The sequence below is a fragment of the Staurois parvus genome, unplaced genomic scaffold, assembly GCF_062004578.1.
Source record: "Staurois parvus isolate SC_StPar_1 unplaced genomic scaffold, SC_StPar_1.0 ptg000133l, whole genome shotgun sequence".
Lineage (NCBI taxonomy): Eukaryota > Metazoa > Chordata > Amphibia > Anura > Ranidae > Staurois > Staurois parvus.
In genome coordinates, this window is record NW_028317929.1 from 11,024,189 (window position 1) to 11,040,542 (window position 16,354).

Genomic DNA, 16,354 nt, shown 5'->3' on the forward strand with positions numbered 1-16,354 from the left:
ATTCCCGAGTGTAGCTCGGGGTAAAATTTGAGCACCAAGAGCGGTAACCCCGAGCTACACTCGGGCTTACCATGCGGCGTTGCTCAGGGAGTCCCCGCAGCACTTACCTTGTCCTTCGCTCCCATGATGTGTCCCCTGCAGCGTCCCCAGCCATCTCCTCCGGCCGATGCCGGCATCCGGTTTCCGTGTTCCGGTCCCTGTGACGTCAGGACGTACGGGCGCTGGAACCGGCGGCAAATTTGAAATTTTTAAAAAATGTAATTTTTTTAAAAATGATTATTACATAGTAAAACATTGCTGTTTAAATGCATTTCACATACATTTTGTCCCTAGTGCTCTGTCCTGTCCCCTGCCTGCATTTTGACTGTTCTTTCTGCCTGGAAACGTAGAAAAGTCCATGGCGTCTAAAAAGCATCCCTTTACGTCAAAAGCGGTTTTAGACCAGCTAGAGAACAGTGATAGTAAATCTGAACCACTTGCAGAATTGAGTGATAATGATTTGTGGGGAAATTCGTCATCAGACACTGGAAACGATTTTGTGACTTTGCTCAGCGATGTGCGAATTTGCCTCTGTATTTCAAATTTCAGTGTTTTTGGTTTGATTATATTATTGAATTAAATTTATAATTATTATATTATTATTTTTTATGATTATTTATTAAATTATAATTTATGATTTTGTGTTTCAAATTTTAACATACCCGGGATGTTTACTAGACTCTTGTTCGGACAGATTTCAGTGAGTTATTCCTAAAAATTACAGGCCTACAATTAAAAAACTACATATTTCCATGCAAAAAAATGGTACTGCTTTCAGCACAAAAAATCGGAAATAATCAGACCCCCGAGGAGGTTGAAGCCTATTGGACTCACTGCACTTAGAAGCGCCTTCTTGTCTCTTCTCTCCTCCATCAGTATAGGTGGAGGCTACTGCAGGACCCACATTTCATCCCACAGCTGCAACCACCTGCACGCTGCCTGCACTGGAAATCGCAATCGTACTGGGAACCGCACTGTAGTACAGTTCCCAGAGCAGGCTGCGATTTCTGGAAAGGTGTAGGGACTTTTTCCTTGCATTTTGCGAGGCCCGGCAGCCCATTCAAATGAATGGGCTGCCATGCCCATGCAAACGCAGCCTGCACAACATGCAAAGGTGTGAACCTAGGGTAACTGCATGGTAGTTGCTTAATTAATGGTGATCCTTCTTTACTTATTTCCTCTAGTCCGATCTGACAATTTAATAAAGGTTCCCCAGATCAGCGTCCTTTTGTGTGAAGCACCCAGTCAAAATTTTTCGTTTAACTCTGTTGGCTGCTTGAAGCTAAGCCAAAACATTTGCGGTGAAACTTTAGTACATCAACTCTAAATATCTGATCTGGAAAATATCTTTTTAATATTACTTCCTCTAGATGGCACTCTTATGCTGTTATTTTCATAAAAATGTAAAGTCATAGATGTGCTCAGATAAAAAGCTTTTGCTGCACTATACAATCCCTTTTCATTAATGTCGAGAATTTTTGATATTGCAGATATTACTTTTGTGGTCAAAATGACTATAGATCACAAGTGGAAAACCTATGCAATATATAGTGTTCATTTATTTTTGTTATTCTAGTTTCTAGTTGCATCATTTAGAAAGTCTGTACATATAAATTTCTGCATCCTGTCTTGTGGAGCCATGTTTAATTATTTCATGATAATGATGTTAATAATAACATGATAACCACAGCCTCTGAATGCAAGTATCCACCCAAGGACTGGGGACGAGCGGCCTCTTTATACTGATTGTAGTTGCTACCCCAGTCTCGATTTTCATCTACACTGTCTTGAGTACACTAGGCACACATTACTGCCAGGAGCAAACTGACAACTCATGGGGCCCCAGGGCAATAGGGGATCATGGGGCCCCTGTGTCCTTGCCCAAACTCAAAAAAGCCTATGAAAAAGGTACCAGGGGCATCTCACGGGGCCCCCTACTGACCCCGGGCCCTCGGGCAGTGCCCCAGTTTCCAAATGGTCAGTCCGCCCCTGATTACTGCCCATCATATACCCACCTTTCCTGGACCCTCATGCTACACCTGTTGTAATGCACATATGGGAAATCAGTTTTAGGAGTGCCATGTGACTCTATTGTCTGATTTTGCTCACTCCATGGACTATCTGTTACTGTAACTTTGTCTTATCATTTTGTACTCGTGTATTATACTTCTGTTTTGTATGTGTTCTTCTCCAATAAAAAGCTATTATGGAAAAAAATAATAATAATGTGATAAGGGTGAAAATAATATGTAGTAAATTGTATAACCTAAGAATGGAACTGAGAGTAGAAATATACAGTACTGTAGACCACTACAATTCTAATCAAGCAACTTATTCATTTCATCTGTTTTTTTTTTTTTTGTTTTTTTTTTATTGTTGGTGTTGGGGAGTATGGGGGGGAGGGGCAAATATTGTCTAAATACAAGGGGCATGTGTATTCTTCTTTAAATCTCGGTGTGCTTTTTGTATTTCTTCCAGATCTGTGCAGTAATCCAGTGTCAAACTTTGCCTGTATCCTGGAGTTTCCTGTAATAAAGACCTTTCTTTTTCTTTTCTCATTTTTTTTTTCTTTTAAATTTTTATCGGGTCTGTTGTCATATTTATTTCCTCTCAGCTCAATGATTACAATTACTAATGCCATCATTATTATTACTATTGATTCTATTTCTATTTTGATTACTCCTATTCTGATCATTTTTATCATGATCCGGAACTTTTATATATATATATATATATATATATATATATATATATTTTTTTTTATTTTTTTGTAATTTTAAGACATATTTTACCTTGATATTTTTGCCTCTACATAACCAACATAATGTTCTCACTTTATTTATATATATATATATATATATATATATATATATATATATATATAGGTTATATATATATAAATATATATATGGGTTTTTTGGGTTTTTTATGTACCTAGTTTTTGTTTTTTTTTCCTTTCTCATATACTTGTGTTTCTATATATTTTTAGTATTTTTTTAATAACCCTGAAGAAGGGAGAGTCTTTTCTCCAGATACGCATTGTCTTGATGTACTTGTTGATACTCTCCATAAGTTCCTCCTAATATACCATCAAAAGTGCATTCTTTTGGACATCGGGTGTTCCTTCTTTTGTATTATTCCATGTAAAAAAGACCAGTCACTGTTGCTCTGCCTCCTTGTGCAGGATAACTGGTCTTGTCTCTGCCCTCTTCTGTAGTTTTCTACAAGCATCCTGTAGCGGGTGAAGCCTTCTGGGTCACTCCTACAATTTTGCTGTCTGATGATGTCACTGCTACTTTTCCAAGGTAATATATGGGTTTGCAAAGGCATTTGGTGCACACAAAGTGGATTTATTTCCTTTGAGGCTATCAAGGAATATAATTAAATGAAAGGTTTTGTGCCCCGAGCTCAGTTTTGACATTTCTGTTCCACTTTAACCACCTAAGGTCTGTTAGCTAAATTAGACCCCCAACGCTATCCTAAAAAAAATCCCTAATGCTGCCTTCTATGGTAGGAGGCACAGATTAAAGTGGAACTTCACTCTGTCAATCAACATCATTATTTTTCATTCTTATGCTGCTAGCATTAGTAAATAGCTAGGAAACTATTTTTTTTACATTGCTTCAGTTACTTCCGGGTTTCTTGTCTAGGCAAATGATGTCATACATCCTAGAAGCCTTCTTGAGTGGAGGAGGGGTTTTCTTAGCTAAGCATGTCCTCCTGCCTGCAAGTCTGAGCTAAGGGCAGATGGATTCCAGGAAGTCAGTGCTACATAAATCATCTGCCCTTACTCAAGATGCATAGCTACCAACCTTTTGAGATGGGAATGTGGGACACCTATTAGCAAAGGTATGTAGGCATAGGACACACCTACTGCCACACCCCCTTAAAGGAAAATTATTTTATAAAATGATTAGTTAAAGCCACAAGTTCTTTTTTAACCACTTCTATTCCTTTATATTGGCTTTTGAAATTTACAAATGCAGCAATTTAGAAATTGGATGCAAGGCTTAGCACTGGGAAATACTTTTTGAAAGATAAAAAGTGCATTTTATATTCAACTATATAGATCAGTCCAAAATGAGGGACAAATGAGGAAGAAAGAGGGACATTTGGAGCTATGAAGGTGTCCATGGCCAGAAATGCTAGGGGGGTGATTTTCAAAGTGATTTCTCAGCAAAATAAAGCAAGGAGATGGGGGATGGATGGAGGAGTCTGCTTTGAATTTTAAAAATGAATTAACCAATTCAATACCGGGCAATTTTACACCTTCCTGCCCAGGCCATTTTTCAGGTTTCAGCGCTCTCACACTTTGAATGACAATTGCGCGGTCATACAACATTGTACCCAAACTAAAATGTTATCTTTTTCTTCACACAACTAGATCTTTCTTTTGGTGGTATTTAATCACCGCCGGGGTTTTTATTTTTTGCTAAATTAACAAAAAAAGACAAAAAATTCTGAAAAAAAACACGTTTTTCTTTGTTTCTGTTATAAAAGTTTACAAATAAATAATTGTTCTTCATAAATTTAGGCCAAGATGTATTCTGCTACATGTCTTTGGTGAAAATAACCCAAATTAGGATGTATTTTTTAGTTTGTAGGAAAGTTATAGAGTTCACAAACTATGGTATAGATCTGAATATTGATCAATCCTGAAGTACTGACAGCCAATCTAATTTCTTGAGGTGCAAGAATGTCAGAACAGTACAGATATCCCCCAAATGACCCCTTTTTGTAAAGTAGACAGTGCGACGTACTTCATAAGAGGAATGGCGAGTTTTTTGAAGTTGTATTTTTTTGTCATAATTTTTCGTAAAATGAAAAAATTAAAAAAATTATTTTCACTATTTTTTTTTTTACATACTGTCACCAGTGCAGTACAGCATCATCATATAACTGGCATGGCGGTGAACAGGGACACTGACTGGTGACAGTATGAAAAAAAAAATATATATATTTTTTTATTATTATTTTTAATTTTTTATTACATTTTTTTTATTTTTTTTAAGATTTTTTTTTCATATTTTACTATGACCAAAGTAGTACAATGTTACCATAGTAACATTGTACTACTTTGGGGAAGTGATCAGTATTTTTTTTTTTTACACAATTTGCGTATAGCAAAGAATTACTTTGCTATAAGCAAGCATTTACCTGAATGACATCGATTTATTCAGGGTTTTTTTTTTTTCGTGCTTAGCTGTGATTTGGCCACAGCTAATCACATGACATGTGCATGTGACCTGCTGTGACCATTCACAGCTAGACACTAGTATACAATGGATAGCATGAATGAAGCCATCCATTGTATACAACTGTCATGTGACCTGCTGTGATTGCTCATAGCAGGTCACATGGTACCAGCAACAGGGGCCGGTACTCAGATCTGTCATCGGCCGTGTCCGAGGTACATGGCTGGTGACAGATCGCGCCGCTGCGCGGCTCTGCAAACACGCAAACTGCGCATGTGAGGGAGGACGCCAAATGGCGTACACCCCGGAAAGCTAATGCATTTTTGCGGCCGCCAAACGGCTATAGGTGGCAATGGTTAAATAGCATTTTTGGTTTGTGGTGCTCAGATGCAGTGTAGTTCTGCTTTAACTAGTAAGTCCTTTAATATTGCAATAAAGGTTATTAAAAAAAGGTTATTAGCCACTTGCCATCCAGAGGATTTACCCCCCTTCCTGACCAGGGCATTTTTTGTGATACGGCGCTACATTACTTTAACTGACAATTGCGCGGTCATGCAACACTGCACCCAAATGACATTTATGTCCTTTTTTACTACAAATGGAGCTTTTGTTCAGTTGTATTATTGTTTATATACAGACCTTTCCCCCATCAGTGATACTCTGTGATCCCCGGGTACTGGCAGGAAATCTCCGTCCGGGACCCGATGATCGACAGCTGAAGCAGCCAATAGTGCGCGCACCTACCCGGAAATGCAAAATTTCTGCAGCCCTGCTGCCTTGTAGCCTTATTTCTGCTATAGTGCAGCAGACAAGTGGTTAAAAGCCCTCAGGGTTTTATATCTAGCCTTGAGGTGTTTTATCAAGTCTTAATTAGAGTAAAAAGGCAAGCAACAATTTTTAGCTCTGTGAAATTATACTTCAAATTAGAAGTAAAAACACAGAAGAGTGCAATGGGCTCACCTCCATACTTCCCTGATTTGTCCTGATTTGGAAGGACTGTCCTTCTTTTGGAACCAAATGCCTCTGTCCCTCTTTACTCCTCTTTTGGTCCAATGTATAGACCTCTATACAGAAATGTACTATTTACTTACTAGAAGAGTTGTACTGCAATAAACCATACAGCCAACCACTAAACTATTCAATTTGTTAGTTTGACATACTAGGGGGAGTACAACTGGGAGAATCAATGGTGGAGAAGGATCTGGGGGTTCTGGTAGATGACAAGCTTAATAATGGCATGCAATGCCAAGCTGCGGTTTCTAAAGCGAGCAAAATCCTCTCTTGTATTAAAAGAGGTATAGACTCCAGAGAGAGAGATATCATATCACCCCTGTACAAATCATTAGTAAGACCTCATCTGGAATATGCAGTTCAGTTTTGGGCACTAATTCACAAAAAGAACATTGGGGAACTGGAGAAAGTACAGAGAAGGGCAACCAAACTGATAAGAGGCATGGAGGAGCTCAGCTATGAGGAAAGATTAGAGGAACTGAATTTATTCTCTCTTGAGAAGAGGAGATTAAGGGGGGATATGATCAACATGTATAAATACATCAGTGGTTCATATAGTGAACTCAGTGTAGAGTTATTCACCCTGAGGTTATCACAGAGGGCATCTGGAGGAAAGAAATTTAATCTCCAAACACGGAAAGGTTTCTTCACAGTGAGAGCTGTGAAAATGTGAAGTAGACTCCCTCAAGAGTTGGTTCTGGCCAGCTCAGTGGATTGCTTCAAAAAAGGCCTGGATTCTTTCTTAGATACACAGAATATAACTGGATACTAACATTTATAGGTAAAGTTGATCCAGGGAATATCCGATTGCTTCTCGGGGTATCAGGAAGGAATTTTTTCCCCTGCAGGAGCAAATTGTATCATGCTTTGCTGGTTTTTTTGCCTTCCTCTGGATCAACTGTGGGTATACGATTATAACTTTTTTTTTTTTTAATGGTTGAACTGGATGGACTTTTGTCTTTTTTCAGCCAGACTAACTATGTAACTATGTAACATGCCAGTATAAACAAAAAGTAACAAAGGAAAGAAAACAATTTGTAGGTTTGACCAATCATTTTTGCATATGAATTCTTCACTGCTCAAGTAACTTGGTGCTTTGTGGTGCTGTGTTCTTCATCTACATACTTTAAACTAAGGTACTCTTTTTTCTCATCTCAAAAAGTTGGGAGGTACTGTATGCAGCAGTATTAGTATTGCTGATTTCCTACATCCACTTCATGTCTGGATTCACACACTCCAGCAGTTGCTGCATGACATTTATCAAGATGGGTTTATTGATGGTGACAGTGTCACAGTAATATGTGTTGAAAAGGCCACTTGTAGTCTCCATATGCAACTTAAGTGAAAAGGTGACAATGCAGCAGCACAATTGGAAGAAAGGGCAGAGTGCTGTCACCCTATAACAGGAAGTCCTGAATAGGGACCTTAAAGGATAAATTCACCAAAAATAATAAATGCAGTTTTATGCAGGTAAAAAAATGTGCATTTATTATTTTCGGTTGCAGGAGCCTGGAAAGCATTGCAGCAGTGATCAGCAGAGTGCTGGTGCCATGCAGGACTCCTGTAGATCTGTCAGTATAATTGCTTGCCTATAGGGGATGTATGGGCAAGCAGATATATTGACAGGAAGATTAAATGCCCTACCACAGTGCTCCACAGCACCATGGTAGTACATTGAGAGCTGCAAGCCAACAGCCGCTAAGACTGTCGGAACTCTGTGAATGAATGATATGGCAGTGTTGGCTGCGCTGTCTTTAAAAAGTGATAGCCAGTACAGGAACTTCTCCCTCTACTTCTGTCACAAGGGGGGGGGGGGGGGTCATCAGTAGAACATGTCACATGTTCCACCCTAAAAACAGGTGGAACATGTAACATGTTCTCAAAGGTGAACTTATCCTTTAATAGAATTTCAGATTTGATTTTAAAAACTGTAGGTTTCAAAAAGGTTAGAAATTACTTTTTGCAGTGACATTACCATGCTAAAGCATATACAGCATTTTATTGATTGGGTTGACATAAACTTTAAGCATCAGAGTTCTATTACAGCTTAAAGGCCAGAACAATTTCCACTGCATAGTTTTTATGTTTTTCATACTTCTTGTGACTTTTAAATGAATTATGTATGGCTTTATAGCATCATGCATTATTTAATTTTGAGGTTCAAATGTAACATATAAAATGACCTTTGTGCATGCTGTTTATGCAGAAGTCACCTTGCACTTTTTATTCCTAACTAACATCATCACATTGCCCCCTTTCAAGAGCAATCTATGATTCATCTATTATCTCTGTCATATTTTCTAAATTGATTTTCCAGAACCTAAAGCATGGTATAACACATACTTTGTCCTGTATGTGTTAGATTGGGCCCTGAACTTCTGACCCACCTATAAATACAGAGGAAAATGCAGTCAAGCACACAGTGATCTTTCAATCAGCAATGCTATTTTCTTGAGGACAACTTACATTTTTTTTTTCAAACCAGTTTCTGTAAGGATTACTAGATATCTCCTATTTTCTCCTGGCAGTATGCTAACATTGGTTTCCATGTAAAATGTATCAGACAGGACTATGCTTCCTATTCCATCCTGGCATTATAGAACCATTCATTAGAGGGTTAAATCACAGAAACTGTGTGTTCCACCTGTCCCAACACCTTTAGGGTATAGTAGATATAAAATACTAAAACTAATCTATCCATATGATAAGAAAGTTCAGTTTGGCAACTCGTAGGCAGGTTTAGTGTGGCCTCCCTGCACAGGTGGTGCTGTGACAGCCACCACCATGTAGAGAGGGTGGAGGACAGGAAGAACTCTTGATCCTCTGAGGCCTCCATAGTAGTCATAAGGGAGCAGCTGTCTAACTGGACGCTGCTGCCCTGGTTGATCTTGGTGGCCATCTTTATTGTGGGCAGTGTTGGCACACATTTCTGAGTGGTGAAGTCAGGAATAGGAACCCACCAGACAGCATGTCTAGCATAGGGAAAGGTTCCGGTGGAGGAGGGACAGAGTAAGGACTGTATGCCTGTGTCACCAGCCAGGAGCTCTTCCCATGTTTAGGTGCCTCGTTGTCAGACCACCTTCTAGCCACCTCCTTCATCAGATGTTGCCAGACATTGTAAGCTGTTAGAGTGTCCTCTGTAGTTCTATATTTGCAAGGCCTTCTGTATAGTACTGCTGTGCTGGGCTTGGCTATGCTACACAGATTCTTTTACCACTTTGTCGGAACTATTAAGTTAAAGCGGAGTTCCACTCTCCCTGTCAAAAAATAAAAGTCAGCAGCTTCAAAAATTGTAGCTGCTGACTTTTAAAAAACAGCCACGTCCCTGTCGGTCGGTCCCGTGGTGTGTTCCCCACAGCCCATTTCACCGGCTGTCCTGTATTCCAGGAGGTTGGCATCTTCAGTGTGGGCACCCAGCTGTGACAGCTTGTGGCTTCACAGCCGGGTACCCACTGCGCATGCGAGAGTAGCGCTGCACTTCATGAATGGTCCTGTAGTCTTCTGAGACCTGTTACGTGTCCCAAAAGACTACAGGAAGGGAGGACACCTTCCATTTCCGATCACCTAGGCGATCGGACCGGACGTGGGAGCGGGTACCTGTTAAATTTGGGTACCCGCTCCCCCCCGCCCCCCAAAGGTGCCAATCCTTCATGGGGAGCGGGGGAGCAGTCCTTAAAGCAGAACTTCCCCTTTTGGGTGGAGCTCCGCTTTAATACTCCTTACTGCATTCATTGGTCTCTGTACATTCTCTCCTTTCCGGGTACCAACACTTGACCCTGCCCACAAACTGAACTTGTGTGATCAATATTTCAAATACAATGTACAGTATCTCATCATCACAAACATCAAAAAGCAGGATTTGCTTTTGCAAATAATTGTTGTAACCGTATGAAATACCTGAATAAAGCTAAGTGGGTATGTGAATTTAGAGGATTGGCTTATTCAGGAAGCACAAACTAATTAGGTGTTGGGAACCTTGGGAGACGCCTACTACTTGAGCACTTCTTTTGAAGATGGGAAGAGTAGCCCCACATTGTGAGTGACTCCCAAATTCCTGCAACAGTAGACAACGATATAATCCTTTTGTTTTTTTCCTAAATAGCAGGTTTTTGGATATTATTTTAAAGAAAATTGTAGATTTAAACAAAGGTTGAAAATATGTTCGAAAATTATAGCCAGAACAATTTCTACTACATAGATACAGGGGTTTATTTACCACAAGGCAAACAAGGCACTTGCTTAGGGTGGCATTTTTTCAGGGGGGCAGCACCTCCTCCCAGAAGAAGTGATGAAAGAAGGGGCATGCCATGGGAACCAGGTGGGATCCGAGAGAGGCTGCTTGATGGTGTATGTAGAGCCTGCCTCACATTCCCGGGGATGTCCGGAGCTGTGAAGATGAGTGTCTCTCTATCGCCGTGGGGGGGGGGGGTGTGTAGAAGGCTCCTGGGTAGGGGGCAGGAGTGTTGTTGGTTAATGTCAGGCTCTCTCCATGGGAGGTGGAAGGGGGGTTTGTGTTGGTCTGTGTCCGTGGGTGCAGACAATTTTTGTGTTGTCTAGGGCAGTACAAAACCTAAATACACCACTGCATAGATATAGATGTCTTTTTCAAACTTCTTGTGACTTTTCTGTATGTCTTTGTTAGTCAATCTATAACATCTGCATTATTTAATTTTGAGGTTCAAATGTAACATATCAAATGTCCATTGTGCTTACTGTTTATGAAGTAGTCACCATGTACTTTTTATTCCTTGGAAGAGGCATAACTAAAATCAGCCCATTACCCCCTTTTAGGAGCAATCTATGAATCATCTATTATCTGTGTAATAATTTCTAAATTGATTTTTCCATATTTAAATATCTCATCGTCACCCACATCAAAATGCTGGATTTGCTTGGACAAATAATTGTAACCATTAAACATACTTAAAGTGTTACTAAACCCACAACTGTAAAATCAGTCTGTATATGCAGTAAAGCATGCTTGCTATACTCACTGTGGAACCTAAAGGGCTAATTCTCTGCAATGTTTAAAAAGGTTATTTGATCCTGACTTATTTGATTCTCCCCTTCTTCCAGTGCCCCCCTCTTATCTCCTGATAAAACATATTGTGTAGAGTCACATTGCACATGCTCAGTTTGGTGTGTATTGCTGGAATTTTTTCTTTCTTCTTGGGAGAGTGCGTGTGTTTCTGGCAGCAAAAAAATGTTTGATGCTGGTAAACGTTATGTACAGCATTTAACCTCCCTGGCGGTATGATTATTTCAGATTTTTGGTGCTGAAAGCGGTACCATTATTTTGCATGGAAATTTGGCGTTTTATATTGTAGGTCTGTAATTCTTAGGAATAACTCACTGAAATCTGTCTGAACAAGAGTCTAGTAAACATCCCGGATATGATAAAACTTGAAACACGAAATCATGAATTATAATTTAATAAATAATCATAAAAAATAATAATATAATAATAATAAATTTAATTCAATAATATAATCAAACCAAAAACACTGAAATTTGAAATATAGCTCCAAGTTCACACATCGCTGAGCAAAGTCGCAAAATTGTTTTCAGTGTCTGATGACGAATTTTCCCCACGAATCATTATCACTCAATTCTGCAAGTGGTTCTGATTTACTATCGCTGTTCTCTAGCTGGTCTAAAACCGCTTTTGACCTAAAGGGACGCTTTTTAGATGCCATGGACGTTTCTCAGTTTCCAGGCAATAAGAACAGTAAAAATGTAGGCAGGGCACAGGACAAAGCACTAGGGACAAAATGTATGTGAAATGTTTTGATACAGTAATGTTTTACTATGTGATTTTAGTGATTTTAGTGAATGTCACTTTTTGTCATTTTCAAATTTCCCGTCGTTCCGTTCCCCGTACATCCCGACACTCGCAGGGGACGGAACCCAGAAGACGGATGCCGGCATCGGCCAGGGACACTGCAGGAGGGACATCGCGGGAGCGCAGGACAAGGTAAGTGATCGAGGGATCGTGGCGCAGCGCTGCATGGTATTCTCGAGTATAGCTCGGGGTTACTGCTTGTGGTACTGAAACTTTACCCCGAGCTACACTCGAGAATACCGCCAGGGAGGTTAAACGTGATTACACTCGATTACCCACATCAAGCGTTTGGGTGTGTATTCATGTCATTGGCCAGAATAAATCATTTATTCTGATTATTGAAATGAAAAAGCACTAAACATGCCTAGCATCATCACACATTTACACGCATTTTTGCTGCTTTTACCGTTTTCCTGTCAAAACACTCCTCTTGCAATTCTTCTGCATTCAGGAGAGGAGCATTATACTACCTCTAAACTCTGCTGTTTCTAAACGCTGGTAAAAGCCTATGCGTGCATGGACACATAGGGGTTGATTCACTAAAACTGGAGAGTCCAAAATCTGGTGCAGCTCACTTAAAAACATATCAGCTTTCAGTTTCTTTTTTTTGTCAAAGTTTAACTGAACAAGCTGATTGGCTACCTTGCACACCTGCACCAGATTTTGCACTCTCGAGTGTTGGTAAATCAACCCCATAGTCTTTTATTGAGTTGAGTTCAGGGCAAAAAAAACACCAAAAGCTCCTAAACATGAGTTTAGGAGCAGCAGTGTGCATGAGGCCTTAGACTACATTATGGGAGACAAGGTGAGGAGGGTGGACACTCAGATGGCTCTTAAAACCACAGGTAAATTGACGTGTCTCATAAAGCAGGATTGATCCATTATTATGAAATTAAAGAGCAGTTCAACCCAAAACAAATATTTTTCTGATCTATGTGAATTCATTAAGGCAGCTTAGGCAGATATCTTTGTCCTCCACCATCTAGTACACATGTGTCAAACATAAGGTCCATGGGCCAAATGTGGCCTTCACACCTCTACTGCAGCTGCGGTACCCCTTTGTCTCCACCACCACCTTGTCTCACCAGTCGGCAGCAGTGAGAACAGATCCTGCCCCTTTCTGTGCAACTGCGGCATCCTCTCATCTCCACCTCCCCTGGTCTCAGCATTCAGCAGACTCCAGCAGCTGGCTCCAGCCCTTCTCTGGTCCTCCTCCCGACTCTGCACTTCCTGCTTTTCAGCTCCACCCCCAACTTCTTCCCAGCAGCAACACAAGGTGCACTGTGATAAAAGAAAGGGTGGGGGATTCTTGACCTCTGATAGTGGAGGGGCTCTTGACATCTGATGAAAGGGAAGGGGGTGTGCTCTGGACATCTAGTCTTACAGATACAACCAACCCTGTGAGGGGAAATATAATGCTGATGCGGCCTATGATGAAATTGGAGACACCACTAGAGCAGGGGTGCTAAACTCAAAGAAATATGTGGTGACAATAATAATTTGGCTTTGGGGCAATATGATATCTTGTCAGGATGTACAGTGGTCATAGTAGATATTCCAATTCCAAGTCCCTATAACTAACACACAGCAGAGAATTGGACCCTCACCCATACCTCCCAAAGCTGAGACATATGGGCAAAATGTTTCCATAAATTGTATGCAAAGGCTATTTTTTTTTCATTTTAAAGAACGTGGGAAAGGGTTAGTCATTGTATTACATTTTTATTGCTGTCTGTGTCTCTGTTGGGGAGATAATTTTTTTATTATATTTGTCCTGGTGAGCATGGTTATCAAAGTATAAAGAAATGGAAAATCCATTTTGGTTTGGCATGAGAACAATTAGGAGGGAAAATTCTTCTGAGGTGACACCTGTTCCTTTGACAACTACAGAACAGTGGCCAAGTGGTTAGTGGACCCTAGCAGCACTAGGGTCATTGGTTCAAATCCCAACCAAGGCACTACCTGCAGGTTTGCATGTTCTTCCTGTGCCTGCGTGGGTTTCCTTCCACACTCCAAAGACATACTGGTAGGTTAATTGACTAAATTGGCCTTATGTATGAATGTGAGTGAGGGACCTTAGATTGTATGCTTCTTGAGGGCTAGGGACTGGCGTGAATGTACAATATACTGTATGTAAGGGCTGCATAAATTGATGGCTCTATATAAGTACCTGTAACAAGAATCTTGTTCAATTTGGAGAGTTTTCTTTTCCTTCCCTGATAATTTTCAAGTAGAGGTTTAAGGCAATATCAAGGGTGCTAACCAGTTGCTCTAGGCAATAAGATTTTTATTTTTCCAATTGCACACTTTTCATACATCAGGCTCAAAGCATTTGTTAACATACTAAGGAAAAAAAAACATTATAAATTATGCACATCTGGATATACAGAGCAGGTCTTCCTTTTATTTTTTCTTTGCATATAGTGTTATAGATGACCACTAGATGATGCTTTTGTACTAAGTACTCAGTGACTAATCCCAGAAAAGTCCTGACAATAAAATAAAATCAGAAATAGGAATGGTTAGATAATTACCATTTTAATAAACTTTGCCCTGATTTTATAATTTACCCTTTGCTAGATATTAAATAAAATATATTAGAAGAAGCTTTCTCTAAATACTAGGGAGATAGTACAGTTGATGAACTAGTAGCTAACTAATTGTAAGACAAATAAAACAGAATTTTCAAAGAAGTAGACAGGTCTTGTTTTTATTTCTGCTGTAGCGCCTACTAGGTGAGGCTAGTTTAGGGTAAATTTAAGGTAAATTTTGGCTCATGGTAGTGACTGAGCCTGAATTTCTTTGGGTTCAGTGTAAGGTCCGGCTGGGTTACTCAGCAGGTTGGGACTCATCGTCTCCACCCGGTTCTGGAGGTCCATGTAAGCTTCCAGAAGCCAGTGGGCGAAAGGGTAGAGACCTAAATCTGCATATTCCTGGGAGTCTGGCCAATCTCAGGCTAATAGGCCCTGGTAGTGTGGTAGACTAGCCCATAAATATGAGAGAGTCAGGTAGAAGATGGATTGCTGAGTTGTGTTGCGGTGTAGGCTGGAAGGGAGCACTAGAGGAGGGGGGTTCTGCTTCCAGGCTGGAGGCAGGAAACTGAAGAGAAGCTAAAAGAGGGAGCTCCACTGCCCTGTCATCTACTGGGGAAGGACAGACTGCAAAGCTTGGAGAAAAACCAGCCCAGATGGAAGGCCAAAAAGCAGTTTTATCCACAGCTGCAAGATAAGGACAATGTGAGTAGCTCTGCACCCCCAGGGCCTAGAAGGGAGACGTCTACTGGATGCAAGTTCTGGCAAGTCTTTAGGGGACACCAAGCACCTAGAAAGGGATTACTCTACTAACGACTGTGATGGTTCTGGCTGGAATGCAGTCAAGTGTTTGTCATTTTTTCTAAGTGTGCTAGAGTAGGAAACGTCCTCATTCTGTTGTTTCTTCAATCAGATTGAGCATCAAATAACCCCATTACTCTATCCAAGTTGTTAACCTTAATAAAACAAAAAAACCTAAGCCCATGGACTGTTTACTGACTGTGGATGAAAGTGTGGAAAATGCATGTTGCCTGGCTGTGCAGAGCTTAGGGGGACACAAAAACTCAGTGGTCCTCAAGAGTGTAGCACTACACTGCTTTAGCAGATCATTTGAAATAAATCTTTGTAAATGTATATATTAACCTCCTTGGCGGTATTCCCGAGTGTAGCTCGGGGTAACATTTCAGTACCAAAAGCGGTAACCCCGAGCTACACTCGGGCTTACCCTGCGGCACTGCTCCGGCATGTGTTCTTCACTTACCTTACCCTGCGCTCCCACGATGTGTCCCCTGCAGCGTCCCCGGCCATCTCCTCCGGCCGATGCCGGCATCCGGCTTCTGTGTCCTGTCCCTGTGACGTCGGGACGTACGGGCACCGCCGCCGCCGCCGGCGGGAAATTTAAAAATTTTAAAAAATTTCATTTTTTTTTTTTTCATTTTACACAGTAAAACATTGCTGTTTCAACCTATTTCACATACATATTGTCCCTAGTGCTTTGTCCTGCGCCCTGCCTGCATTTTGTCTGTTCTTTCTGCCTGGAAACTGAGAAATGTCCATGGCGTCCAAAAAGTGTCCCTTTAGGTCAAAAGCGGTTTAGATCAGCTAGAGAACAGCGATAGTAAATCAGAACCACTTACAGAATTGAGTGATAATGATTCGTGGGGGAAATTCGTCATCAGAAACTGAAAACGATTTTGCGACTGAGCTCAGCGATGTGCGAACTTGGCGCTCTATTT